The sequence below is a fragment of the Callithrix jacchus genome, chromosome 11 (genome assembly GCF_049354715.1).
Source record: "Callithrix jacchus isolate 240 chromosome 11, calJac240_pri, whole genome shotgun sequence".
NCBI lineage: Eukaryota > Metazoa > Chordata > Mammalia > Primates > Cebidae > Callithrix > Callithrix jacchus.
The window spans coordinates 56896938-56924832 of record NC_133512.1 but is presented as its reverse complement, the minus strand read 5'-3'; the positions used below and the strand labels follow the sequence as shown (position 1 = coordinate 56924832).

The 27895-nt window shown below is 38.6% G+C and overlaps 1 protein-coding gene and 1 long non-coding RNA gene across 6 annotated transcripts in view; one reads left to right on the top strand and one right to left on the bottom strand.

Annotated features, from left to right (window-relative positions):
* Positions 1 to 27895, bottom strand: part of CDK6 (cyclin dependent kinase 6) — a 235773-nt gene that overhangs the window by 97302 nt on the left and 110576 nt on the right. The window lies entirely within an intron of this gene.
* On the top strand, positions 20398 to 26593 carry LOC108592874 (uncharacterized). Its single transcript, XR_001913189.3, has 2 exons — positions 20398 to 20494; positions 21283 to 26593. It is a non-coding gene; the product is annotated as an uncharacterized LOC108592874 (long non-coding RNA).

The window sequence follows — 27895 nt, the reverse complement described above, 5'->3', positions numbered from 1 at the left end:
ATAATAATAAAAATCAAGAAGCAATGCTCAAGGTAATAAGTGCTTCCATGTTTCCAGTTCTCATATCTGAGGGCACTGGATCAAGCTAAAGGACAATGAGATAAGGACAATATTGCAAGTTACCAACAAATGGCAGATAAAAGAGCTCTTCTGGGTCCTGATTAAGTGACAGCATTCTACACATTCTTTTGACTTGAGAAAGTCAGACTAAGAGCAGCAGCTAAGTTCCATGTGAAGCACCGCTAAATAAGCGTATCTGCATGCTTTCACATTCTGGCAGGACAGGATTCCTCCCCTTTCATTGAACAGAGACATGTTCTCTGGGCTCACAGCAATAATGCGCCTCTGCTTCAACTTCCATAAAAAAGCATAAATGTATAGGCTGAAAGCACAGAGAAGTTTTGTGCTTTGGGACGTGGTGGCCGAGAGCCAATGTTTACAATCCCCTGGGTGGGGAAGGCAGGCTGAAAGGCTCAGGACGGCAGGCTTTAAAAGTCTTTGCTGTTGCCGCCAGTGACCTTCGCCTCTGTTTTCAAAGCAGCTTTCACATTAACCCCTTGGATTCTGTGTGCACTGGAGCTGCACAAAGGAAATACCTTTCTTTGAAGGACACCTCTCTCACGCACATCGGTTTCTGATTTCAGTTGGAGCAGCTCAGAAACACAGGATTAAGAAAGAAGCATGTATTCAATCTGCTGTCAGACCCACGGGCATGTCAGTGGTATTGGATCTGGATTTCGATGTGTGTTCTGTTCTACAAAGTGAAAGTTTCCAGCTTTAGGCAATGGACTCAAGGTTACAAACCAGGGGATTGTGAAACATGAGCATATTTGGTCTCCAGGGGAGAAGGAAGCATCCAATTTATGCAGAAATGCTCTTTTCCCAGCTAGCCAATGAGAGGCGAAGCTTTGAGAGTAGGCTTCCTATTGGGATCTCCTGACTAGAAGAATGGTGCTTAAAATTAAAGACAGGCTAAATTGCTAACAGCCCAACTTAAAAAGCAGCTGAAGAGAAAATGCCAATTGTAGAAATCAAAAAGGAGTTTTCCCTTTATGAAATCAAAGCTGACCACATTTAGCTTATTATTACATACTGTTGTTGTTTTGCTGGGAAAAAATTAATAATCTTTTACTCTTAATGATCAGAAGTAAAGATCCTGTAAAACCTTATCATATATGTGTATTTTTTAAATAGTCTTTACTAAATTACTCAAATGAAAATATTCAAGAGTGGTATTATTTAAGCCTCAAAATGTTTTCAGGACACAAGATTTACTTTGAAAAAACTGGTTGATATGTCAGGGACTAGAACAAATGCTTTGGTCTATGAGAAACTTTGTGGATTTAAAGATGTTTGCCATTTAAACATTGATCATCATTAACATTGTCACCCCTTTATTCAATGGACAGCATATGGAATTCTGGGGTGATAAATTGTACAATTCTAATATTCAGAGTCTATGAACTCCTAACACATTTCCTGTCTTCAAGAGGGTTAAGATTTCTGGAGAAGAAAATGAAAAGCAACATACACCAGAAAATTTAACTGATATGCAAAAAAGTCCTTAAGTCTTACTAAAATCATCCAATCAAATATGAGACATGAATGAGAGAGAGAGAATTTTCTCTTCACATTTGGAGATGAAGCCTGGCCTCTATGTTACCAGGCGGCCATCTCTAATGTCATAAAGTCCGTGTATACTGTAGCTGGAAGTCCATCTCGGGAAGAATGATGATATTTGAGAGAACTGTTTTTTAGGACTAATAATTGGATCATAATAAGTGCTTCTGGAAACACTTAATTAACATTTCAGCTTCTCAAATAATGCTTAATAGTAATCATAACTATCACCCTGGCTTTCATTACAGACCAAACAACCTGTTCCTTGTTATCTATTATAGAAGTCAATGGTGATTAAGAAAATATATTCCACTCTAATGCAGACACTGACTAGAAAGAATGTTTTGAGAGGCTCAAAGAAACCCCAGAGCTGCACAACAGAAGATATAGCTGAGGAAAAACAGTCAAAGTTTATCATGGGTCTTCCATATGCCTGGCACTTCACTAAGGATTTCACAAATTTTGTGTGATTTAAATATAAAAACTTGCGAGATAGGCACAGAATTTTTTTTTACCCCTATTTTAGGTAAGATACTGATATTCAAACATGTTAATAACTACAGTAGTCCCAAACTAGCCACTTGTCAGAGTTAGAATTCAAACCCAGGTCTAACTCCAGAGTCTGCAAGTGTAACCACTGAGCATGACAACCATGCAAACAGCTCTCTACCACTGCAAAGAAGCCCCTAGGAAACATACTTCACAGCTCGAACCAATTGGCTTACATTACAATTACTATTTTATTGGGGACTCCAAGGCATGTCAATCTTTTAAGAAGGAAGCTGTGTTCAGTTGGAGACTTTTCCTCGTATTACTGAATTAAAAGTCACATATGACTTCTATCAGAGGTTGGGAAGCTGCAATACCTGGTTTCTGCAATAGATTTGCTAACATTTATATATTAATTTCACATTTTAAATGGAATCTAAAAGTAACAGATGATAGATATTATGCTATCACAAATTTTCATGTTTTACAAGCTAGTGGAAAATGCTTTATTCATAGGCTACAGGATCCATATTCTCACTATTCTCAGTCTGGGCCCCTCACTCCCACCCAAAGCTTTTAAGGCACTGTTTCTTGCCATCTTTTATAGCAATGACATGTCACTTAAAAAGTTTTCAGCTTTGACTCCGGTTTTTGAAGCAGCTTCTATGTAACTAATAACCTAACAGCTCTCCATGAACTTTAATTATTGCAATAGAATTATTAGGCACCACCAGTTACAACTGAACTCCTCCACACACAGTATAAAGTTAAAACTGTACAAATGAAGCCAAAATATGCACAGCTAAAAGGAATGTTACAGGGGGGCCTCTCTTAGCGAACAAAGCAAGCTCAGTTTGGCTCTTTTTCCCTCGCGCTACCACATCCGCACATCGTTAGTTGGAAAATTCCTGATATATGCTGTAATTTTTTGTGCTTTTTTTTCCCCCCAGCACACTTGAGGCTTTAATGTCCAGATGCCATTTTCCCCCTTATCTGTCCCTGTTTGGGGCTCTGCCAGCTATGGTCAACAATTAATACAGCTGAAGAAAAAAATACAGTACGCTCCCTGGCAATTGGTACAGCCTCGCAGGAAATACCAAATAAAAACTTGATTATGTATTGTTTAACCATTTTGTTTGCCTGTAGGCCACCCCGTCGTCGGTGTAATTCAGACGAGCATGCTTCATCTGGACGGTCTGTGCACTGCACCATTGTTCCCAGAGTCTGTCACGCACAATCACTGGCTTCAGCCTGTGGCCCTCTAAATGAAAGGAGCAGATTTGTGGCAGCTTTCCAACCTGCATTCCTTTTAATTAGTCAACTTGTGGCCCAATGTTATAATAGATAAGTAACCTCTTAATATTCATGTAATTAATTTATTTTTTTTCTCATTCAGTTATAAGCCTTTGCATGGGGAAGAAAAGGCTTTTTCCTATATGGGCTCTGGCTTATGAAATAAGCATGCTACTATTATAAAGGACATTAGAGACCATGGAGGAGGACAATTCCAGAAACGACAGTATGCCCATACCTCTACTTTAAGCATATTATTTTTGCATTTAAAATAGTGACAGAAATCTTTCTTTTGCAATCAATTTGATGTATGTAAGATAAATCATCTTCTTGTCAACTTCAACTGGGCTGATACATTTCAACTGATAAATTAGTTAAAATGTCAGAGAGACAGAAAGCTTTCACTTTTTTAGGATCCCTTTTAAATAAAGCAAGGCTGACATGAAAAGTGACAAGGAGTTCCCAAAGTACTAGAAGTCCTCTGCCCTCGACCTTGATTAAGTCAATAATTAAACTGCGGATGCTGTTAGCTATTAGTATGTATAGAAATCAACTTATCTTTTTAAAGGTTCATCATATACTAATAGCTAGGAATCAGAATGGCTTTTAAAAGCTCCATAGTTAAGTTCTTTCAACTATTTACATTTTTCTACTAAACCAAATTCTCCTTAAAGGCAGTAACATTATTTTTACTTCTTTTATGTCCTCATGGATGATACACATGGTGGGTGAAATACAGATATGTCTGTATTACTCTCACATATTCTTAGTAGCACTTCTCATGAGATTTATGAGACATTTACAATGTCACATCAACAATTCATTCATTCATACATATACGAATGTGCCTACTAGGTGACAAGCATTGGATCCCAGTTGCAAAGATGACACATAGATGACTGAAGACATCATATCTGTTCTCAAAAGCTCACAGTTGAGCAGACAAGGTAGACAGGTAACTTCCCAATTGCATAAGCTCTGTGCGAGGTAGAGGTATATAATTTAAAAGCCTGGGTTCAAATTCTGGCTCCTCTTTTATGAGCTAGATCACCTTGGCTAAATAGCTTAACTTCTCCATACCTCTGTTTCCTCACTTGGAAGATGCAGAATCATAGTACCTGCTTCATAGGGCAACTGGAGAATTATATGGTTTAAGATACATAAAGTACTTTGCAGGTGCCTGGCTCTATAAACTTTAGCTATCAGCAAATGTTATACCCACATCAACTCCACAGGGGTGAAGCGGGGCACAGAGTAGGGTTTTCTAGCGTTAGAGGCTTCAATGAGGAGGGGCAAAGGCATGACTGATAGAGAGAGCAACGTGAGCAAAAATTGAGGAGTATGAAACTCCATGGACCAGATAACAGGACTGCAAGCATTACTTGATGGAGCTAGGACTTCATCCTGAGGAGGAGAGGAGGTACTAGAGGGTTTTATGTAGGGCATATATGTCAGATTTGCATTATTCTACATTTCCATTCCGGTAACTGCGCAGGATGAAATTGTAGATGATCCCGAAGGCAGGGATCTCAATGAAAAGGCTGCAATGATCCAGATGCACTGGGAAGAAGATCTATAAAACCACAGCAGTAGGAGAGGAAAGGCAGGAAGAATAACTTTAAATGAGTCTAATGCAGGAGAAAGAAAGATAAATTGAATCTAGGATAATTTCCAGGTTTCTGGCCTAGTGGCCAGGTAGATGGTGAGTCCATCAGCCTGAACAGGGACCCAGAGGGGGAATAACTGGAAGGCTTACTGCTTAAGATGATGTTCAGAAATATATCTGGGTCTGGGACTCAAGGGAGTGGACTGAGTTGGACATAAGATGAGTTCCCTGCCTCCAGGATTACCTCCATGGAGTAGAGGGGACTGTTGAGGGAGACAGCATGCACAGGCTATGTGCAGTAGGGCAGAACCTTTGGGGAAGGCAGAGGAGGGCAATCAGGGAAGAGGAGTGAGAGACATGGAAGGAAAAGTAGGATACCACCATGTCACAGAAGTCAAGGTAGATATTTACAAGAAATAAAGAACAGAGAGGCATACATGTACCTGAAGATGCTAAACAAGGTGAGGTCTTCAGAATATCCACTACAGTAATATGATGGGAGCAGAAGGCTGCCTGCACAAAATTGAAGGTAGTGATATCCTTAGTTACAGAAGAAAAGAGACAGATGACAGAGCCATCTGAAGCTGCTCTCTCTGACTACCATACCTTTCCCACTTGTCTCTAACTCTACCCAGAACCTCTGGCCCCTTTAAGGCTTCTTTGGAAAAGAAGGGGTGCAGATTGTGCTTCAAGGCATGGGGGCAGCAGAGACATGATGGAACCAGGATCTGGAGAGGATCAAAGTGGATGGAATCAAGCGGCCAGGCAGTGAGATTAGAAGACCCCAAGGCTACAGACTCAGAAGTGAAAATGAGCACAGATAAACATAGGTTAATTTGCAAATATATGTTGTAGGAATGGATTGATGGAATTCACATTCAAAGGTTTATTCACTTGATAAAAATACAAACCTAATACTATCATTAACAGGGGCAATCTCTGATTTGTGAAGCCTAAGGCTTAGATACTTTTAAAAAGCTGACAAATGCCACGAAACGCAGAAGTAAAATCACAACATTTTGATTAATAAACTGATACGTCCACTAGGAAACTCATTTGCCCTCTGGTATTTTGGTCACACACTTGTTGACTGCCTTTCTTCTGACAACAATTTTTGAAATATTTTCTATAGGAAGATAATAAAGTTGATCAAAAATTATTTTTATCAATAGCTGTGATGGAGAAAACATGCCACTTCACATGAGCTCACTGTAGGTGGGAATGCTACAGGTTTTAGCCATCATCAGATAGAATTTTGATAAAATCTATTTTGGATGATTCTTATAAAGCTGATTCTTCCCTTATAAAAAAAAATTGCATGGTTGCCTTTATCATTAAATATGTTGCATTATCAAGTATATTCTTTTTCTTTCTTTTTTTTTTTTTGGAGTGCAATGGTGTGATCTTGGTTCACTTCAACCTCTGCCTCTTTGGGTTCAAGTTATTTTATTGTCTCAGCCTCCCGAGTAGCTGGGATTACAGGTGTGCACCACCAAGCCCGGCTAATTTTTGTATTTTTGGTAGAGATGGGGTTTTGCCATGTTGGCCAGGCTGGTCTCGAACTCCTGACCTCAGGTAATTGGCCTGGTCAGCCCCCTCAAAGTGCTGGGAATGAAGGCACGAGCCATCACACCCAGCCTCAAGTATATTCTTATTATGAAAAAACTTCCATCTTGACTAGGCATTGATGAGAACAGAAATATTTGCTTTCAAGGTACATATCTGTTGCCTTGAAGAATTCTCCTCAGACTAGCCTTTGGCCCAGTATGTTTCAAACCTTGTTTCTACTCCACAACCCACAGACTTTGGTGCCAGAGACCATAGGAGATGGTCATATTGTGAAATGACCTCTGAATCTCAGGTAAGTCAGCACAGTGCTGATGGGAGTGAATTCTAGGAGGCAATTTCTACACTGGGGTAGCCAGGCATAACTATGTTAGGGGGTTTCTCAATCTGGGTACTTTAGGCATTTGGAGATGGCCAATTCTCTACTGCAGGGGGCCGTCCTGTGCATTATAGGATGTTTAATGGTATCCCTAGGCTTCCATCCACAGGATACCAGTAGCAACATCCCTCACCCCATATTGTAACAACTCAGAATGTTTCCAGGCATTAGTGAGTGTCCTCTGGGGGATTAAATAATCTCTAATGGAGAACCATAGATATACATGTAACTAGTGAACCCCATATACAGCTTATAAAATCCAAATGAACTCAACATCACCTTAGCCAGGTCTCAAAAATGCCAGGGGTCACTCCATTGCCACCTGTCATGAAAACTGTTAGGGGTGAGGTGGAAGGTTAATCAGCTGCATTTAAAATAGCTCACTTCCACAATTAAAAAAAAAAAGGACCAGATGAACATATTACGAGCCTCTCCCATAACCTTGGTATGTGATGGGGGCTGAAAATGAGGAACTCTGAAGCTTAAAACTCATTAGACATGTATAAATCCACTTCTGATCATAATTTTCATCACAAGCAATGACATTTTAAAAAATTCTCTTTTTATACTGCATAATATGACATGTTTCATGCACATACTGCAAATCTCAGGACGGTTAAAATACATTTCAAATGACCTCATTAATCATTATAATATGACCTACGGTTAAGTAATCAAAGCACAAAACAAATATTCTCAATTCTCTGGATAAACATCACATGTTTATGTCATGAATGTGTAATAAAAAGAATATCTGTGTGTTAGGTATGCAAGCAACTAAAATTTTAACATTTCATTTATCTGGTAAGATGAATGAAGACTTAGATGTAACTAGATTTCCCAGATTACTTACTTTCTCTCTGGAAGCTCTGCAAGTGTATTATTTTAATCAATTAAATTTTTTCTTGCTTGTGTTTTACTATCAATTACCTTTTCCCTGCTGTTATGATCCCTATGTTTATCAGCCTAACTCCTTTTCTAGTTTCTGCTTCTAATATGGACCTATTACACTTTAAAATGAATTCAAACACATTTCCCAGGTCTTGCACAGAGGGGCCTCAGACTATCTCCCTGATCTCAGCCCTGACCTCTCTCCTTCCCACTCACTCTGCCTCAGCCACACTGACCTTCTTGCTTTCTTTGGACAGACCAAACTCCCCCTACCTTGGGACCTCTGAATTTATTGCTCCTTGTGACTGGAATGCTCTCCTGAATCTCAGCATGCTCTGTTCCTCATCTCCTACACAAAAACCTTCCCTGACCACTTTCCCTCTCTAAAATAGATTCCCGGTGTATCACACTCTATTGCACTGCTGGGCCCCAGAGAATTTAACACTATGTAAAGTTATCTAGTATATTAATTTATCATCCACCTTCCTGACAAGAATGAGGGGAGATTTTATATGTCTCGTCAGTTTCTACACTCTCAGCTCAGTGCCTGGCCAGCAGAAACTATATAGCAAAACTTGAAGAAAATGTTAAATAAGAGTATGGATCTAAATAAGAACTCAAGAGGTAGGTGTAAGGCTTTAATGATGTTACAGCTATTTGGGTGCTCAGAGCCCTCCTCTCTCTTTTGTTCTTTTATATTTCTAACTCTATTCCCTTGCCTCTTTGCTTCTCTTTGCCCTCTCCAGGCAACCACTATCCTAAGTCTCATGTTTTTCATTTCCTTCCTTAAAAAAAGTTAGATTTATCATATAAATATACCTAAATAATAAAATATTTAGTTTTGCTTTATATGTATTCCATATGCTTTATAACTTTCATTTTTGTTTTATTCCCCTCAATATTGTTGCTAATATTCATCCATGTTATTACCTGTAGCTATAGCTCATTCGTTTTCTATTTGCACTGCTGTACAGTTCTATTGTGGGAATATACCAGTGTCAATTTAATCATTCTTTTATAAGTGAACATCTGGGTTGTTTGGAGTATTGGTATTACAAACAATGCCGTATTCCTGAATATTATTCTTGGTACCCATGTGCAAGAATTTCTCTAAGGTATATAACTTAAGGCATGGAATTGCAGGGTTTCATGGTATAAGCATGTTAAACTGTAGAGTTAATGCCAAATTATTTTTTAAAGTAGAGTATCATTTTTTGTTCCCCTCAGCAGAGGATGAGAGTTTTAGGTGTTTCTTGAAAAAGCACAGATTTGGTTTTAGAGAAATATTTAAAAAATCCAATCTAACATTCTTTGTCATTGAACTGCTAAGTTTTGTCCATTTACATTTACTGTGATTAACAATCTATTTGGACATATTTACCAATTTATGTATTTGACATTCTTTCTTGCATCTCAGACACTCCTTTTGAGATTATTTTCCTTCTTTTTGAAGTACGTCCTTTAGAAAATTCTTGGTTTTTGTAACTATAAAAATTTCTTTACCTCATGAGTATAGAATTCCATATATACACAAAATAGTAATAAAATATACAAAGTATTTCTATTATGATGTCCTTCAAGCACTGAGAAGAAGCATATAACAAGTAGTTATTCACCAAGTAACCAACCTTCTCCTAGGTTTTGGGTCCACGCTAAGGCATGCTTAGCAAACACAAATCATTGTTCCTGGTCTCAAAGAGCTTTGAGCAGCATTAAAAAGAATTGGAAATCACATGATACCTAAGTAGAGAGCAAAAGGTTTAATGTAAAGGATGAAGTGGGTGGCTTAAGAAGAGCTGTGGGCATTCAGAGCAGGAAGTGCCCAAAGAAAGCTGAATCCCAGTCAGGTCATGTTGCAGAAGCTCCTGAATTATGTTTCCACATACCGCTTATGTGGCCAAACCACACCTTTACCTTGAAACTGAAAAAAGCCAGGGTACATTTTCTTCTGAGATGGTACTGTGGCTTAACTGAATCCTGAATTGGGCACTAGATAGGTAAGGGCAATGTTAAGACAAATGTTCTTAAAGACTAAATTAGAGAATAAGCAATTGTAGAAAATGACAAATACAAATTTTGAGAATGGCAGGTTGATGTGCTACTGAGTTATTAGTCTAGGCACCAACTCCTTTTCTGAATGGGGGGCATTCCCGTATGGCTTTGTAAAACAAAACAAGACAGTGCAGGTTATACAAGGGCTGGGCTGAAAGCCTCAGGAATTCCTTTTAACTTTTTTGAAAGGTTAATAGCTGAAAGAGTTCTTATATGACACATCTTAAGTAGACTATGTGAAAGAAGTGTATGTTATTTGTGACATTAATTCCTAATCCATAGTACAATGAGTCACTTATTCACTGGAGAAGAATCTAACCTATTTGGGAAATGAAACTTTCTGAATATTAACTACCACATATTCCCAAGAGAAAGGAATCAGTGGAATACAAAATGACTCAGTACAGAAATAACATTAAAATGCTCATTCTGGCTGCAGCGGTGGCTCACACCTGTAATCCCAGCACTTTGGTAGGCCAACGCGGGAGGACAGCCTTGAGCCCAAGAGGCTTAGACTGCACAGTAATCTGTGTTTGTCCCACTGCACTCCAGCTTGGGCAAAAGAGTGAGACCTTGTCTTTAAAAAAAAAAAAGAATTTTGACTACAGTAGGGAAAGAAATTTAGTTTCATAATTTATGAGCTGTTACTTTCCAGTCAACTACCTTCCACTCTACAGAGATTAAATATACAAAATGTCCTTCATGAAAAACATTTTTCTTGTCTTTGTAGAATTTGTCTTGTGGGTGGTAAAGAAGAAAAGCACAACCATGAAGGTCGGTGCTCCAGGGCCACAACTCAATCCTTCTATGCCATCCTCAACTACTTGCCTAGTGGCTGAAAGTATGCAAGGAGCAAAGACTGTAGAAACAGCACTGGATTTCTGGGACTCTGAAGTCTCACACTGAGAGACAGTGCCTGAAAGCGAAGCAATTAATACTGTCTATACAGTCCATTCCCAATAACACATTCATTCTTAGACTCTCAGTAAAAATTCTGCAATTGTCTGGATTTGCACATCAACATCCTGTATTCAAAGGATAGATATGCGTGTAGCCTTGGAAAAAATATATTTTATTTTTCTCCAGACTTCAACATTGTTTAAATGGAAAGATTTCCTCAACATACCCATTTCAGGAATACCAGAAACATTCTCTCTTTTGAGAAATAGTAGCGAAAAAAGAAAGAATGGTCTCCCTAAGCTGTTAGTAATCTAAACTCTAGTAAAAGTGATTTCTAAGTAATTAACAGGAATAAAATGGTTTCATTGGTTTATATTCATTTATCTACCTGTCTTCATATTCCAGTACAAAGATGAGTATTACTATTATATAATTATAGGACTTTATTGATACTTTTTCATGTATTAACTCATTTAATTCCCACAACCTATTAAGACAGGTACTGTCATTTTCTCCATTTTAGCAGAAAAGAAACCCTGGATACAGAGAGGCTAAAGAATTTATTTAAGGTGACACAGCTTGTTAAGTTGCAAGATAAGCTTTGTCTAAGAGATTTGGTTTCAGAATATGTTCCCTTAACCATGTACTGCGGTATTATACTGTGTATAATAGCAATGTACTGTGCTGTTATACTGCTTTTTGAAGGAATAAGTTTGTTTTTTTTTTAATCATCTCTTCACCTATATTTGAAAATTATAGGAGAGAAAAAGTAATATTCCAGGAAAACTTGATCAATTCAAGACTTCAAAAACAATGTTACCAAGAAGGAAGTGAGAAACAAGGGAAGAAATTCTAAAACAAGATCAATGAAGTCACTGTTTAAAGAAAAGAAAGGACTTATTCTCTTGGAAGGGTGTGAACTATTTATTCACAAATACCTGATGAGATACAGAAAATGTGTGTGCGCACATACACACAGTCTTTCTCTCTCTCTCATAAGATAAATAAATGTAATATTAGAAAGAATGATAGGTATATAATGTTTTAAATTCTGCTGTCTTCCCATACTCTTCCCTCTGGCCTCAAGAACATGATACTATTCTCTTAAGAGAAATGGCCATTATCAAGTATATGATATTATGGGCAGCAGATGAGCAGATGGGAGAAGACACACAGTGGTGATGATGAAATTTTTAGGCATATTTAGTTGTTTAACAAAATCCTCAAATTGAACAGACTCTTATTGGATTATATCCAATATCTAATTTCTAAACTTGTTATTCTTTAGGAATAGTGACGGAAGAAGGGTGAAGTAATTAGGCCCAAGGAGAGAAAAATCTAAAATGGGCTGAAAACAAATTTGACACTTTTCTTTATGTCTTTCTTTCAAACCCCAGTTTGATTATCTGACTTTGGAAATTGAGAAATAAATCTGTGTTACCATTTTTGAGAAATGAATGGATGAGCTTAACCAAGAATGGAGAATGGAGAAAACCCAGGACCACACAAATTTGCCTATAATGACTCATCATTACCAATTGCTATTTGGTGAGCATAATCTATGTGATGCTCCATTTCTTCCCTCAAGGTGCTTTTTGTCTAAGGAAAAAAAGTAAATTATGGTATTTGTTGCTGTTTACATCACAAAACCCTCATTAGGGTTTAGTCATATAATGACAAGTGAGGTATCAGATCTGCCAACTTTAGCAAAAGCTGGATTATATGGAGGAAAAAGGAGAAACAGAAAGATAGGTGGCCAATCAATTAGCACATAACCATGTCACTGGCACTTTAGGCCCAATAAATAAAGCCTAAAGGCTTAAATGATAAATCATTTAAGTCCTGATGAAATTTTTTTTTTTAAAAAGACTCTGTTTATAAATGGAAAAAAAGGTCATTTTATGATAGATTCATCTGCATTACAATTGGGATAAACATTAAACCACTAGAAAATTTCTGATTTATACAACTACTAGTGAGATGCCTTATGCAGATTCTTCATTATAAAATTTGTTCCATTTTTAAATGGAAATGTTGATCATACCGGAAGAAATTACTATACATGTTTGATACCACTGCCAGTAAAACTAGTAGTGACTACATCAGTAGTGGCTACTACGTTCTCACCACGCTTCAGGACACATCCACAACAGTATATTAGAAAGGCGGTTGTGACCACAGATACTTATTTGATTCAAAGAAATATATGTTTATTTCTTATTTATCTCACAAAGTCAATTTCATATCAGATTTTGACATGAACATGTTTTCCCCTGCTTTCCTCTGGATCTACATTTAACAGACTCCAGTTTTTGTCCCATCTCATTCTTGCTCTCATGCAGTCCCTCATCACACATCTTTCTTAAAACAGCCTCCACGCTGGTTTACCTGCCAGCAATTTCTTAATTCACACCAAATCCTCCCTACCAATCCATTCAGCACATCGTAGTAGAGTGTTATTTTCAGGGTAAAAAAATTTTAAAGCATCCTGCTCAACAACCCACGTACTTCTTGCTGCTTTGCTTTTGTGTGTGTGAACATGAGCTGTTGTTTCTCAGCCCCACACCTAGAACACACCTTCCTCTGTGCTTTACCAGGCAAACCCTCCTCACTCCTAAGCCTGGCTCAAAAATCAGCTCCCCTGTAAAGCCTTCCCTGGCTCTCCTAGATCTAACAATGTTTGCCTCCTAGATTCACCAGGGTTTATCTGGCTAGGTAAGAGTTGTAGAGGTAACTTCAGATTTATACATGCATATATGGAACTGAAAGAACATATACAGATATGTATTTTATGTGTATGCTCAAATACTGAATGTTACTTTTAATCATATAAATGTACTAATAATGAATATACTATTTAATATAAATTACACAAATATTAATGAAATTCATATCTTTAAAAAAGTTCTTAATTTAATTTTTCTTACTGCCTCACTGTTTAAAAAAAGCAACTTAGCTTCCTGAATTTGCATAAGAATGTTACCTGCTGATTGCTGGTAGATGGATCAGACTCAAACGTGTTTGCTGATTGCTATTACTAAGGAATCTACAGAATCATAGTCCTGATGGGTGTGGTAAGCATTCATTCTTAGTCTAATTAACATTTCCATGAAACTCTAAAGCTTTCTGCTTTCAATATATGTGGAGAACTTATGGAAAAAAGCACAGTACTTTATAAACCATTTTGTTAGAGATCAGTGAATATATCAATGTGTCTCTGAAAGAAACCAACATCGTTCTACTATAAGGACACATGTACACGAATGTTCATTGCAGCACTGTTTACAATAGCAAAGACCTGGAATCAACCCAAATGCCCATTGATAATAGACTGGATTGGAAAAATGTGGCACATATACACCATGGAATATTATGCAGCAATCAGAAATGATGAGTTTGTGTCGTTTGTAGGGACATGGATGAATCTGGAGAACATCATCCTCAGCAAACTGACACAAGAACAGAAAATGAAACACCGCATATTCTCACTCATAGGCGGGTGATGAAAAATGAGAACACACGGACACAGAAAGGGGAGTACTAAACACTGGGGTCTATTGGGGGGAAAAGGGGAGGGCCAGTGGGAGGGGTGGTGGGGAGGGATAGCCTGGGGAGAAAAGCCAAATGTGGGTGAAGGGGAGAAGAAAAGAAAGCACACTGCCATGTGTGTACCTACGCAACTGTCTTGCATGCTCTGCTCATGTACCCCAAAACCTATAATCCAATAAAAAATTAAAAAAAAAAAAAAAAAAAAAAGAAACCAACAGCATGTTTTCCTACCTATACAGTGGCCCTGCTGCCTTGGTGGGAACATATCTCTAGATCAATGAAGGGCCAGTCATTCGTTGTTAACCCAACTCATCCCTGCCTTTCCTGGCTAGCATAATCCGATTTTCTTCCAGGTAGCAATATGCTTATCTACAGACTGATTGGTCTGTGGGTAGGTATGCGATTCAGTTATGGGTGATGAAACCTAAAGTGGAAGTCTAAAAAGAGCTTTTGGAGAAGACTGTCTTCCCTGATTAAAGAGACAATAAAACCCTTTTTGGCCCCTGCTTCCTTACCTACTGCTTAGAACACTATTGTATGAGATAGAATGCTTGAAGTTGTGGCAGCCATCTACATCTACATCTACATCTACATGTGGCAGCCATGTACATCTAAGGGATGCTACAATCAATTAACCAAAGAGGAAGGAATGACATTTTCCCAGTATTTGGTTATTGAAACCAAGATGATACCATCAAGGAACAGCATCAATTGTAGAATTATCTGTCTCTAGACTTCTTGTATCAGATTAAAAAATTGTTATTATTCAAGACTAAATACATGATGTTATAAATGAGTCCAGAAAAAAATCTGAAGATTCCAGCTTTGGTGATTACTAGCAATGAAGTTAAACAAGGGAAAGCAAAGCAGAATTACCTAGGAAAGGAGAAGCTGATGACCAACCTTTTTGTCATGATCCATTTCTATTGCCAAGGAACACCAGATGGAGATGTGGGGAAAACTAGGGATGAGGGCTGACACCCAAAGGAGACCCTGGGCAGACAGATGACTTGGACACCTCTGCAGAGAGATGAAAGTTACAGCCATGGACCTGAGTCAGACACAGAAAGGGCTTAAGTCAGAACACGCTGGATGCTTTATTAGAAGACAGGAGGAGCAGAAAGCGCCAGCAAAGGCAATGGCCAGAGGCACTCAGGAGAGACAAAGCAGCGAGCTCTCTCACATTCAGTTAAGGAGTGCAGGAGTGGGAGCTGAAACCATTTTAGAGAACAATTTGGCATTATCACATTTTTGAATGTGCATTCTTCATCATTGGTCCTGGTAGTGCCTTTCTTAAATACTTATCCTACAAAAATATTAGTATTCCAGTGAAAAAAACATATGCCCAAAGATGTTCACTGCAGCCAAAAAATGAGAAACCACCCAAGTGTTCAACCTGGGAGACTGGGCAAAAATATGTAAATTTACACAGTGAAAGATATCCAACCAACTGACTAGTCATGCATTTGTGTAAAAGCAATAACTCTGGTTTTCCAGAATAACATCTAAATATAAACACAAGATTTTAGCAATGAAAATGACTAACAAAATAAGTTTAATTCCTGGTGTTTAAATTTCAACATGGATGTAGATACAAGCTACAGGCATCTGTCAGGGAAGTCAGTGTTTAGAGAGCAGCATCTCTTCCCAACCTCAGTCCTCTAGCTCCTCTACTCAGAAACTTATTTCACCACCCACATATACCCTATAAAGACTCCCTGAGCAGTTACCATGTGCCTATGTGTTGTCACCTAAGGTACTGAAATGGCTATTTTGCAATGTTCATCTTTTTTTTTTTTTTTCTTGAGACGAAGTCTCACTCTGTCAGCAGGCTGGAGTGCAATGATGTGATCTTGGCTCACTGTAACCTCTGCCTCCTTGGTTCAAGCGATTCTCCTGCCTCAGCCTCCTGGCACATGCCCCTACACCCAGCTAATTTTTGTATTTTTAGTAGAGACAGGGTTTCACCATGTTGCCAGGATGGTCTCAATCTCCTGACCTCGTGATCCACCCGCCTCGGCCTCCCAAAGTACTGGGATTACAGGCATGAGCCACTGCACCTGGCCAATGTTAATGTTTAAAAAATAGAAGACAGAAGCCAAACAAATGAGGATACTACCGTATGAGAACTACTACATCACAGGCAAATCAAAGCGCATGGGAGGGTAGGTGCCTCACTTTATCCTGGGGAGCTGAGCAGACTTCAGAGGTGGTATCTGAGTCTTGAAAAATGAGTAAGGAGATTGTTAGGCTGGGAAGGGGAAAGGCAATCTAAGCAGAGAGAATGTTTAATGACATGGAAGCATAAAATTTAATGGCATGATTTTTCAAGAAGGAGCAAAAAGGTCTGGATGGCAAGATCATAGGGTGTGTGGAAATGGGTTTGGCTTGGGTGGGAGCAAGAATGGAGAGAAATGTTAAGAACAGTTGACTGCTGCATTCCAGGGCTCAGAGTATATGGACTTGTGGGAGGGGGCAATGGGGAGTCACTGGCAATTTTTACTACTCCTTCACCTCCCCAAGCCTGCTTGTTTCCCACGGTGGTCCATCCTGTATCACTGTTCCCACAGGTCCCTTCTTTACACCAGTCTTGTCTTTCCAGGAAAAAGAAAATCTGCTTTTCTGACTAACTGTAGTCTTGATCTTTCATCCATTCTGGAAAAATGGGATTTTATAGGCAGGTAAGGACATTCTCATGAATATATGTGAAGACCATCATTTTAGGAATTTACTTCACATTCTTGATAGTAACTTTTTAAATGCTTTACTTTATAAAAGTTTTATTTTATTTTATTTTTTTCCCCAATCTGCTTTTTCTAAACTAGTAAAAGCTAGTTTTCTGGAACTAGGTTACAGACAGACTTTGGCCCATTTAACAAGGTCAGACTGTTTATTCTTGACAGAATTCTTTCCCACTGTAAAAAGGTACTTTTAAATGCCACATTCCAAAACCAGTGCCAGTAAGCCACTGAAGCATATTTTCCCACAAGAACTGATACCATGTGCAGTCCCTACCTCACTGAAATCACCCAGTGTTACATAAGGTGTAGATAGTATTTAACGTCACCATGAAATCTACCAACTGAAATATGTCAGCCATATATTTATAAAACATTGGTAACCTTTAAAAAGTAATTAATAAAAATAGAAATAAAAAAAAAGAAAGGGAAGGACAGTGCTAGAAATTTTTAAAAAAGAATTTAAGACAGAGGAAGAAAATGTCTCATAACTTTATATCAGTATCCAAACCTGGAGTAATAGAGCTTTTTCTCCCTTAGTTTGGGGTTTTTATAGTTGAGCTGTTAAATTTACAGCCCCATTTTTAGATTCTGCTGGACTTCAAAATAAATATACGAGCAGTGCTAAAGTAAATTCTCCTATGCTTTCCCCTTTTCTCTTGTGGATGTTTCCCTGAGATTTGAAGGTAGATTATTCCTCCACAGCCAATAGTAAAGTTCAACGTTCAAATTTATGAGGGATTTAAAAATCATCAGTATCCTTGTAGATAGATGATGGGTGCAACAATGTCACTCAACTGGGTTTCAATCCCTACAGAAGAGGAAAGAAGAAAGCAGGAGCAATAAGAGGAATGGTTCAGTAGTCAAAAGACCATCATTTAGAAATGCATTGGGAAGATTAGTAATAAAGTCAATACATGCAACAGAAAATCCAACACTACAAAGTAATCATATAAAAGTCTGAGCTCAGCTTTTGGAGAAACCTATACAGATAACAGGAACACATATTTAATCTTTTCAAGGACCCAAATGGATTAGATAAAAGACTAAGGAAAACTACAATGGAGACATTTTCAACCCCTTCTTGGGACACCGTGGTTCCTCCAAAGATCCCAAGAGATCTTAGCTTTAAAATAAAAGCATAACATACAGAAAATCTAAGTGCAGAAGTCAGGAGATCTGGCAAGGTTTGTGATCTCGAATAAAAAAGGACAAAGGACAATAATTATCTGAAGGTTATGAATGGCTGCCCAGACAGACATTCAAAGTGTAAATGCCACTCCCTCAGAGCTCAAGTTATTATCAAGGAGTGATGTAGGCAATTGGGAAGATTAGCTGAAAGTTATGCCTAAAAAAAATTAAAAAGATTTTTTTAGATGCTTATAATTGATGATGGAATGATACAAGCAGTAACATGGAGAATGCAGAGTAGAAAATTCATTCATTGATTCATTTGTAAAAGCAGGGAGTTGTGAAAGCATTTAAGTTCAAAGAATAGTGAAAAGCTGATAAAGAATATGTGCTTATGTATATGGGGGTAGACTGGGTAGACGTGATGAAAGGACAGAAAGGTAGGTTGGAGCTGAACTGCAAAAAGCTTTGTATGCCATGCTGTAGAGTTGCAATTCATTCTTTAGGCACTGGAGAATCATAAGGATTCATTCATTCATTCACCATGTACTCAAGTGCCCACCTTGTGCAAGAAAGGCACTGTGGGAAATGCTAGAATACACAGAATGTTATTTGGACTGAGTGAATAAAAATGAATATAGCCAGTGTTACAGAACTTGAGAAACATTATCTTGATTCAGAAACTTACACTATGATATTATCAAAGTCCAAGCAAAATATAGTGCCACCTCCTTCCCTCACAAGGAAGCAGCGACGGCTCTGAAATACAAGCAGCTCACATAACCAAACAATTAGAGGACGCAAAAGTCCAAGTTACTGAAATGTTGCTTTATATTCAATTCAAGGACCATATTTCATACTCCTTTGAGTATGAACACAACATTTGAGTTGAGTTAAGCAAATTTAGGGGAGATGGAATTATCACATTAAATAGAGGTCTAGCCCCCTGAATAAGCACAGAGGCATATTCCCAAAAATGTTAAATGTAGGAGGCAAAATGTGTTTTCATTTTCTGGATCCCTGAGAAGCCCTTTGCTTGCAAACCTTTCTGAAGCATTTGGTCTCATTAATCTTAAAATGATGCTTGGTCTTTATGTTTAATTTGGCCTCAGGCTTTTGAGATTTTGAATGGCATCATATAGGGTGTCTATATGAAAAACAGGTTCAGGCATGGTAACTCATGTCTGTAATCCCAGCACTTTAGGAGACTGAGATAAGAGGATTGCTTGAGGCTAGGAGTTTGGCTCGGCCTGGGCAACATAGTGAGACCCCCATCTCTAAAAAAAAAAAAGTAGCTAGGCATGGTGGTGTGTATCTTTAGTCCTACTACTTGGGAGGCTGAGGCAGGAGGATGGCTTGAGCCCAGGAATTGGAGGCTGCAGTGAGCTATGACTGTGCTACTGCACTCTTGCCTGGACAACACGGCAAGACGTGGTCAAGGAAAGGAAAGAAAAGGGGATAGTAAAGGAAAAGGGGAAGGAGGAGGAAGGAAGGAAGAAAGGAAGGAAGGGAGGGAGGGAGGAAGGGGGGGAAGAAAGAAAAAAAAAAAGAAAGACAACTAGACTCTCTCTATATCATACCCTGATAGATGCTGCCTAACAAATGCAGGAAGAAAGCAAGGAACATCCAGCTCTTTCTCTGAATAAAACATCCTCCATGCAGTAGCATTACAGTTGAACTGTTTTTGTCCAAACTCATTTACAACAGTAACCACTTATGAAGGAGCTAGAATTAGGTGAGTCAAATGAATGACTATCTTTTATAAAGAAGGAAATCAGTCATTTGATTGACTTCGCAAATCTACTTGCTGCAATTAGATACCCACACACATGTACATGCACCAAAAGCAGCTTTTTGTGCAGTATGGAATACGTTCTCTTTCTACATGGCAGAAATTCTTACAGTGGTCGTCGATATTTGCCTTCACCTCGGAGGCAGAGTTAACCTATCAGATAGTAACTCAAATGTGTTTTATTACCGCTGAGAACGCGCAATGGAGAATCTGGATGGGTTTTCATGTTTGTTTTTGCTCTGGCATTTTCCACGTACTCAGCTCTGGGAATCCTAAAGAAAACGTGTCCTGTTCCCAGCTCTGTGCACTGCCCCCATTGTGTTCCACTTCCCTCATTGGTGAAAGTGAAAATGAAACCAGCACAAACACTCCATTGTTAACTATGAAATACATACTGGCAACTGGATGTTTTGACAAAACAGACCTGGTTGTGTCATGGCAAGACGTGGAGCGGAGAAGGAGTCACAGGAGCCCTTCCTGCTTCAGAGGTGTGTACTGCACTTTTGCTGAGGTGACGAGGCAACAGGGCTTTGGGTTTTTTCCATTATACTCATGTAATGTTCTTGGTTTGATTTATTCAGTATGCACTGGCAGCGTTTGGAGGCTTCTGTGGGAGCTACTCAGCTGCCCAAGCTGAGGCACAAACCCTGCCAGGTCTCCATAGTAAACACAATGCTCACGAAGAGGAAACAAGCATAAACAATTTATTTTCTCCTGTAAAAGATGACATTGTTCTCCGATCTCTGATCCTGCTTCTCTGTGTCACTTGGTGGTGCCAACTAGGCACTGTAGAATGAGTCACTCCAAACACACACGCACACACACACACACGCGCGCGCGCACGCACTCCAAGCACAAATTGCACGATGTACACATTCACAGGGTCCATATCAGGTTCATTCAAGAGGAGGATACTGGTGACCTTTTTAAACATCTTGGCTGAGGAGGGAGGGCTTTTGACCTGGGTGAGGAGGAAGGGCTTCCCTGGCCCTTAGCCTAGGCAGGTTCCTGAGCCTTATCATATGGCCTCATAAAACCATATCCTTTTTTTTTTTTAATTGCACTTATCTCTGTTTCTAACTACACTTTTCTTTGTGTGACTATCTGATTTAGATCTATCTCCCCATCTCCCTTATAAGCTCTCTGAGAGCATGGACCTTGTCCATTTCCATTCACCATCATCCCTCAGGTTTACAGATAGCATCTGATAGAAAGTGATCAGTAATTATTTGTTGACTGAAAGCCACAATTCAATTTCATTGATTTTCTCCCCTAGGCTTATCAAGAAGTTTCTGAATCCACAGCATTCCTTCAGTGTTACTAAATGCTATCAACACTGGGATCAGAGTAAGGAAGATCATCAGAGGCATAAGAAGGGGATGTAAGCAATTTTTTTTTCTTCAAGTTCCAGAGTACATGTGCAGGATGTACAGGTTTGTTACAAAGGTAAATATGTGCCATGGTAGTCTGCTACACAGATTATCCCATCACCAAGGTATCAAGCCTAGTGCTCGTTAGCTATTCTTCCTGACGCTTTCCCTGGCAATTTTTGTAATACTTATGGTATTAAATAAGTTAATGATCTCAAATAAACAATATTGGGAATCTTATCAGTTACAGATTTAAAAAAATTTCCAAATGAAGTTTTGTACTCTGTACAGCTGTCCAGTAAGCGTCTTCCCATGTTTAAAATTTACTTGTTGTCTTTTTGGGATTTCTATGGAATAAAAGGTGTTTTTAAAACATGTATATCTTTTATTAATGAAGGTAATATGGAGAAAACGATCCTTGGAGAAAGGAAATATAATTCATTTAGTGGGAATTTTATTAAGTCACTAAAAAGATAGGAACATATTCCCACTCTTCCATTATGGTACAAAAAGGAATTTTTCTCTAAACTATATGGGTGGGTTAGGTACAGGCATTAGAAGGGAAAATGCTAACTTCTTTAATAGCATTAAATGATTGCATAAAGGCCCTCAAAATACAATGACAGGCCACTCTAGGGTTCAGTGCAAAGAAGAAATTGATGGAAGGCAGGCCAATTTTGGATGTCATCTCAGGAGGTGAAGCTACTGAGGTCAAAATGAGGTAAAAAAAAATGACCTCATTTTAGGTTATAGACTTCTCCCTACCCATGGATGGCTTTCTGATGGCTGTCCTGGGGAGTGACTGGCTCTAACTGCCTGGGTGTTGTTAATCACATGTGGTATAAAAACATCAATACTGGTATCACCTTGGGTGGCCCCCAAAGTAGTCCCAGGTACAGTGAGAGCAGCACGATGCATGTGCTGTTGCAATGACACACTTGGGTAATTTTAAGAGAGAGGACACAGATAGAAGTGAATCCTTTTTCCTAAGCAATGATACTTTTATAAGACATTTGGTTCCATAGTGTGGCAAAAGCTTTATTGAGATCTACATAAAAAAAGAAAACTAGGAGGTATCAGTTCACGACCCAGTGTTTCTCACTGTGTCAAAATGTGGTATGAGCTAGTTGTTTTTGCTCTTACCATTTTAACAAGACTTAAAAAATTTTTTTAAAAATGGACTCCTAAATATTTGTGGAACCTCTAAATACCCTTTGCAGAACCCGAAAGTTCCACAGAACACAGTCTGATACCTTCTGAGGTATTGAATTTTTGGTACGGAACAAAGAGTTGTAGGGATAGTGGGCCGGAGCCAGTGTTATAAACATTAGAATTCTCTAAGCCATTTACAATCTATTTGGGGAATTCAGACTTAATCTGGTCACACTGCCTGTTTGAATGGCAGTTTTCCCACTTTCAGAATGAAATGGTTGATAAAGAGTTCCAAGAACACCAAATCCAATGGCAACAGTATCACTCTCCAAGCTGTATGGTTAGGTTTAGAAAAAAAAAATAAAGATTTTGCATCATAAATGGGAAGATAAGACTGCTCCCTTCCTGAGCTTGCTGGTCACAGTGCTTCGTGACTGTCTGAGCCCTCACCAGGGCGGCTGGTGATGTTCTTGGCTCTGCTCTAAGATGTGTCAGACTCAGGTGCTGTCAGGTAGGACTGAAATTGCCAGCTGAGCGGCTGGTCTGTATTTTCCTTATCTTGACAAAAATGAGTTACACTATGCACTACATTTCACATGAGAAGGACTTAGAAATGTTGACTTCAGAGTGACTCTAAATATAATTTCAGCTTGTCACAACAGTCATTGTACCAAATATGTGTATATTCTTGAAATACTTTTGCCACAGACATTATATAACTGCACGTGTTATGATTCTTACCTATCAGTTACCTGCAATGGAAAGAACCTCCCTGGAACCTGTTCTCATTGGTTTTCCAATGAGAATAAATGTAATAGTTCAATAGAGGTCAGAGAAGTTAATTTTTCATGGTTTCAGAGAAGTTTTTCTGACAAAAATAACCCATGCCAGGTGTTAAGTGTAACAGGCCCCACTTTTCTGCACATTTCCAACTCCTTCTTTGAACCACAGGGGGCCTCACACACATACTTACGTGACACTCCAGACTGCAAGTCCAAGCTCTGCTCATATGCTGCAAACAGCTGCCCCTGGGCTTAGGAGTGAACACGCAAGTGACAAAATCTCTATTAGGAGGAAGGATGAGCCCATGCTGTTCCCATTTAGTCAGGGAACTGCAATGTCCTGTGTGTGGTATGGGGTGGGGGTGGAGGTCTCAAGGGACATGTTTCCTTGGCATCCTGGGTTGTGTGCTTCACAAAGGTAGACAAGGCTGGAGCAGGGCCAGTGTAGGCTTCTCTAAAGCATGAGATCCAGGACAGGGGCCCCTCTTGCCTAGGATTAAGGCAAACACTGTTGCCATCCACATCTTAATTATACAACAATTAAAGAAATAGGTATAATACCCTGTATAGGTACATGTGCACACAAGACACTATATTGAGCAGCAAGAATCCAATACCCCATAAAGACACCTGAATGTCATGCTGGAGGCAGCCTGGCAAAGTTAGGCATCCAAAGGACATTTAATTCTTTGATTAGTCCTCAATTTATCAGATGAGGACAAAATAAGTCATTTGGTACAATGTTACATACCACTTACAGCTATAACTACAGTCCAGGCTACTGTCCTAAATTAATTTCTACCAAAGGCCAACATCTGAAGTATATTCTACTTATGAAACTTGTTTTTCATAACAAGAAACTCATTTTCACTTGAAAAATAAAATAATAAAGATGAGAATATAAGGAGTTATATACCTTAAGATGCCTGGAAAGCTTACCTGTCTAGAACAACTAATTTCTCAATTAATCCAAAAGATGCTGTGTCTTGAATACCGGCATAGAGCACACTGGCTCAGAAATTAAGGAGCAGGAGTTGAGGATCTACCAGGTGATCATGAACTTAAAAATGAAAATAAATACTGCTAACTGCTTCCTCAAAGTTCTCTATGGAAGAACATTTTGAAGTTTTCAGGAAGAAGCTAAGAATATACACTTTTATAATTGTTCAAATAGAAATATCATTCATTATGTAAATACATATATATTAACATAGATAGTAAAAGTTGTCTAGTAATTCACCCATTCTTTCATTCAGAGGATGTTAATTATTTTAGAAGAATACGACTCCTCTTCTAAAACTTGCTTTAATACCAAAACACAAGGGGTTAAAGAAAGTCTTCGACTTTGGGAGGCCGAGACGGGTGGATCACGAGGTCAACAGATCGAGACCATCTTGGTCAACATGGTGAAACCCCGTCTCTACTAAAATTACAAAAACTTAGCTGGGCACGGTGGTGCGTGCCTGTAATCCCAGCTGCTCGAGAGGCTGAGGCAGGAGAATTGCCTGAACCCAGGAGGCGGAGATTGCGGTGAGCTGAGATCGCGCCATTGCACTCCAGCCTGGGTAGCAAGAGCGAAACTCCGTCTCAAAAAAAATAAAATAAAATAAAATAAAATAAAATAAAATAAAATAAAATAAAGAAAGTCTTCGAATAGGTAGTAGAATTACAATAATGCTAAATTCCTTTATCTCTACAGCTTTCTGTTCAGGACAAGAAGTTCAATTCATACACATCATTTATTCATGAGGCAGCAGAAAGGATTATGGTAAAAACAATACATAGACTATGAACTTGGGTTTGCATCAAATTTTCACTCCTAACTTGAGGCTGAACTATAGCATGTATCAATAGCTTTCATGATTTTTGAAAGACCTACTATGAAAGGACATTAATACTTATTAATACCTTTCATGATTTTGAAAATGGCCTCAGCCATTTTAAGGTATATGTTCTAGTAAGTCCTTCAGCTGAGCATTACCAGGTAGCTATGAGAAATATTGAAACACATCAAATGAGACCATTAAATGTATAACGTAACTCCTTCCCTACATTTATTACAACTCAACTGCTTATATCTGCAAGTCAGCATTTGTCAATTTATTCACTGAAAAGTATTTCCTGAGTGCCTATCAAAATAAACAAGGCACTGTGTTTTAGGGCTGAATAAGATGAGCATCTGCCTTCGAGGAACTTATAACCTGATAAATAAAATCCCCAAATAACTAAAAACAAGACAGAAAACAGTATTATGGACCAGGCGCGGTGGCTCATGGCTATAATCCCAGCACTTTGGGAGGCCAAGACGGACAGATCACTTGAATTCAGGAGTTCAAAACCAGCCTGGCCAACATGGTGAAACCCCATCTCTACTAAAAATACAAAAATTAGCCTGGGGTGTTCTGTAATCACAGCTACTTGGAAGGCTGAGACACAAGAATCTCTTGAAACTGGTGGGCAGAGGTTGCAGTAAGCCACGATAGATGGGGTCATTGACTCCAGCCTGGGCAACAATGTGAAACTCCATCTCAAAACAAAAACGAAAACAAAATATTACTCTAGAAACACTGAGAGAGTAAAGAGGAATTAATTTTTGCAAGGGATACTAGAAAGGCTACCCCTGGAGTCAGGCTTTGAAAGATAAGTAAAATACTAGCATTTCTCATAGTTTTAAGATGTCAGTTTCGAATCAGTTAACTTGTAATTCCTTTAACATTCCACAAATTAAGCTGATTCTCAGTTCCTGTATGACATAACCCACTAAAAAATGTGTATTTCCAGGAAGGGGAGTGTAGTCTTTTTCTCTTCAAGAGACACTAAAAATATATAACAGTTCACTTTGAAAAATTATGATTCCAAGTTTTTATATGTCACCATGTGTATATAAATCAATGCATTACTATATTAAATGGATATTTCCTTTAAGTAGAAAAATACAAAAGAGTGGGGACATTTTAAAATGTACTACCCTATAGCAACATATCCTTTATTATTGCCATTAAATTCCAACTGTAACTCTTTCAAATAAATTCTGAATTTGTTCTATTCCAGTGTCCTCAGTTGCTAACATGTTTTACTTACGTCATTATAGGAAATACAAAACATGCAGTAAAAACTAGGTACTGAAAAACTGTGTATTTATGACTGCCTTTCTCCCTTTCCTCTATGTCTACATTTTCCTGTTTGAACATATCAACTTTCAGCAAGAATGGAATGTTAACTGATGTTACGCACAAGCTGGGCTATTATTCCTCAAATTTAATAAGCAAAAAATAAAATAAAATAAAATCAAAACACAAACCAACTGGGTTTCCTGTTTTTATGTATGGTTATTAGTGCCCATTTGGAGGGATTAAAACAAAAGTGTCCATCTCGGTTACAGCTCATCCTTCCCTCAATTAATGTACCCAAGGAGAGGAGTTCCTTCCATCTACTTCCCTGATGACTCTCTGGATCACAAAACCTATTCAAGCTGCTCCCCAGGGCCCCAAAACAACATGTGCAACAACTTCCTAGGGAAACCCGAAGCCTACCTCACCCTTCCCACTGGGGAAATACACAGAGTCAGCCCTTTCTGGTGTGATTATATAAGAATACAAAGGCTTGCTTGACCCTGCCCAAAGCTGAGACCTAACTTTAAAATGTCATCTCGTGCCATCTCTTCTCTAAAGCAGTGGTGTATGCTGGGCAAAGAGGAAGCAAGTAGGATTTATCTCCTAACAATGGAAACATTTTCCAAGGAATCCTCTGCACTAAAAGTTCTGATGCCCCAGGAAAAGTCTATAGTGTTTGGAAAGTAATTGGTGTTACATGTCCAGGTGGTAGCACTCCTATTTTGATTGGGGGTAGGAGGTGGGGAACACTTTTATAAACTGGATTTTTTTCCTAAGGCAAGTTATCTGTCTCAGAGAATTTCCAGCTCCTCTCTTGAATTTCTACTTATCAGCTGAAGTATTACTGAAATTTGGGGAAACAATTTTTTTGCTGTACAGAATGACCAAAGATGCTGCCAATCATTTCTTAACAACAGGGCCGTGCTGTTGCTGATGTGAGAACCACTCTGAGGGTAAAGATGAACAACATGGCTTCTTTTTATTTTTTATTTCTTTGAATATACAAAGACATTTTCTTTTTCTAAAATTCTTTTTCTTAAGGCTGAATTTACTGTACAGAAGGTGTGAATTTACTGTATGCAAAATAGCTTTCTAAGAGAAGCACATTAACATCTATTTCCAGGCTGCTATGTTTGTATTTGAGGTGCAGAATTTCACAAAAATCCATCTGAGAAATAATAAACTATATGGAGAAATAGAAGCTAAGCAATGTCAATGGAGATTATGGTTTTGCACCTGAATGGCACAAAGAAACAGGATATCACAATTGTCATTTTCTGCCAAAACAGGGCCGTTGGGTTTGCTCTTTCTATTGAGGCTTATATGAGCCTTCACCTGGCATGGCAGTGTTAAAACATTCATGCATTATCCAAGTTCACTGTAAATTTGATTTCTTCTTTACAGCTGGCACCACAGATTCAGAGAAGTGATTTAACACACTTATGTAGACACTCTGTTTCTCAAACCAGGAT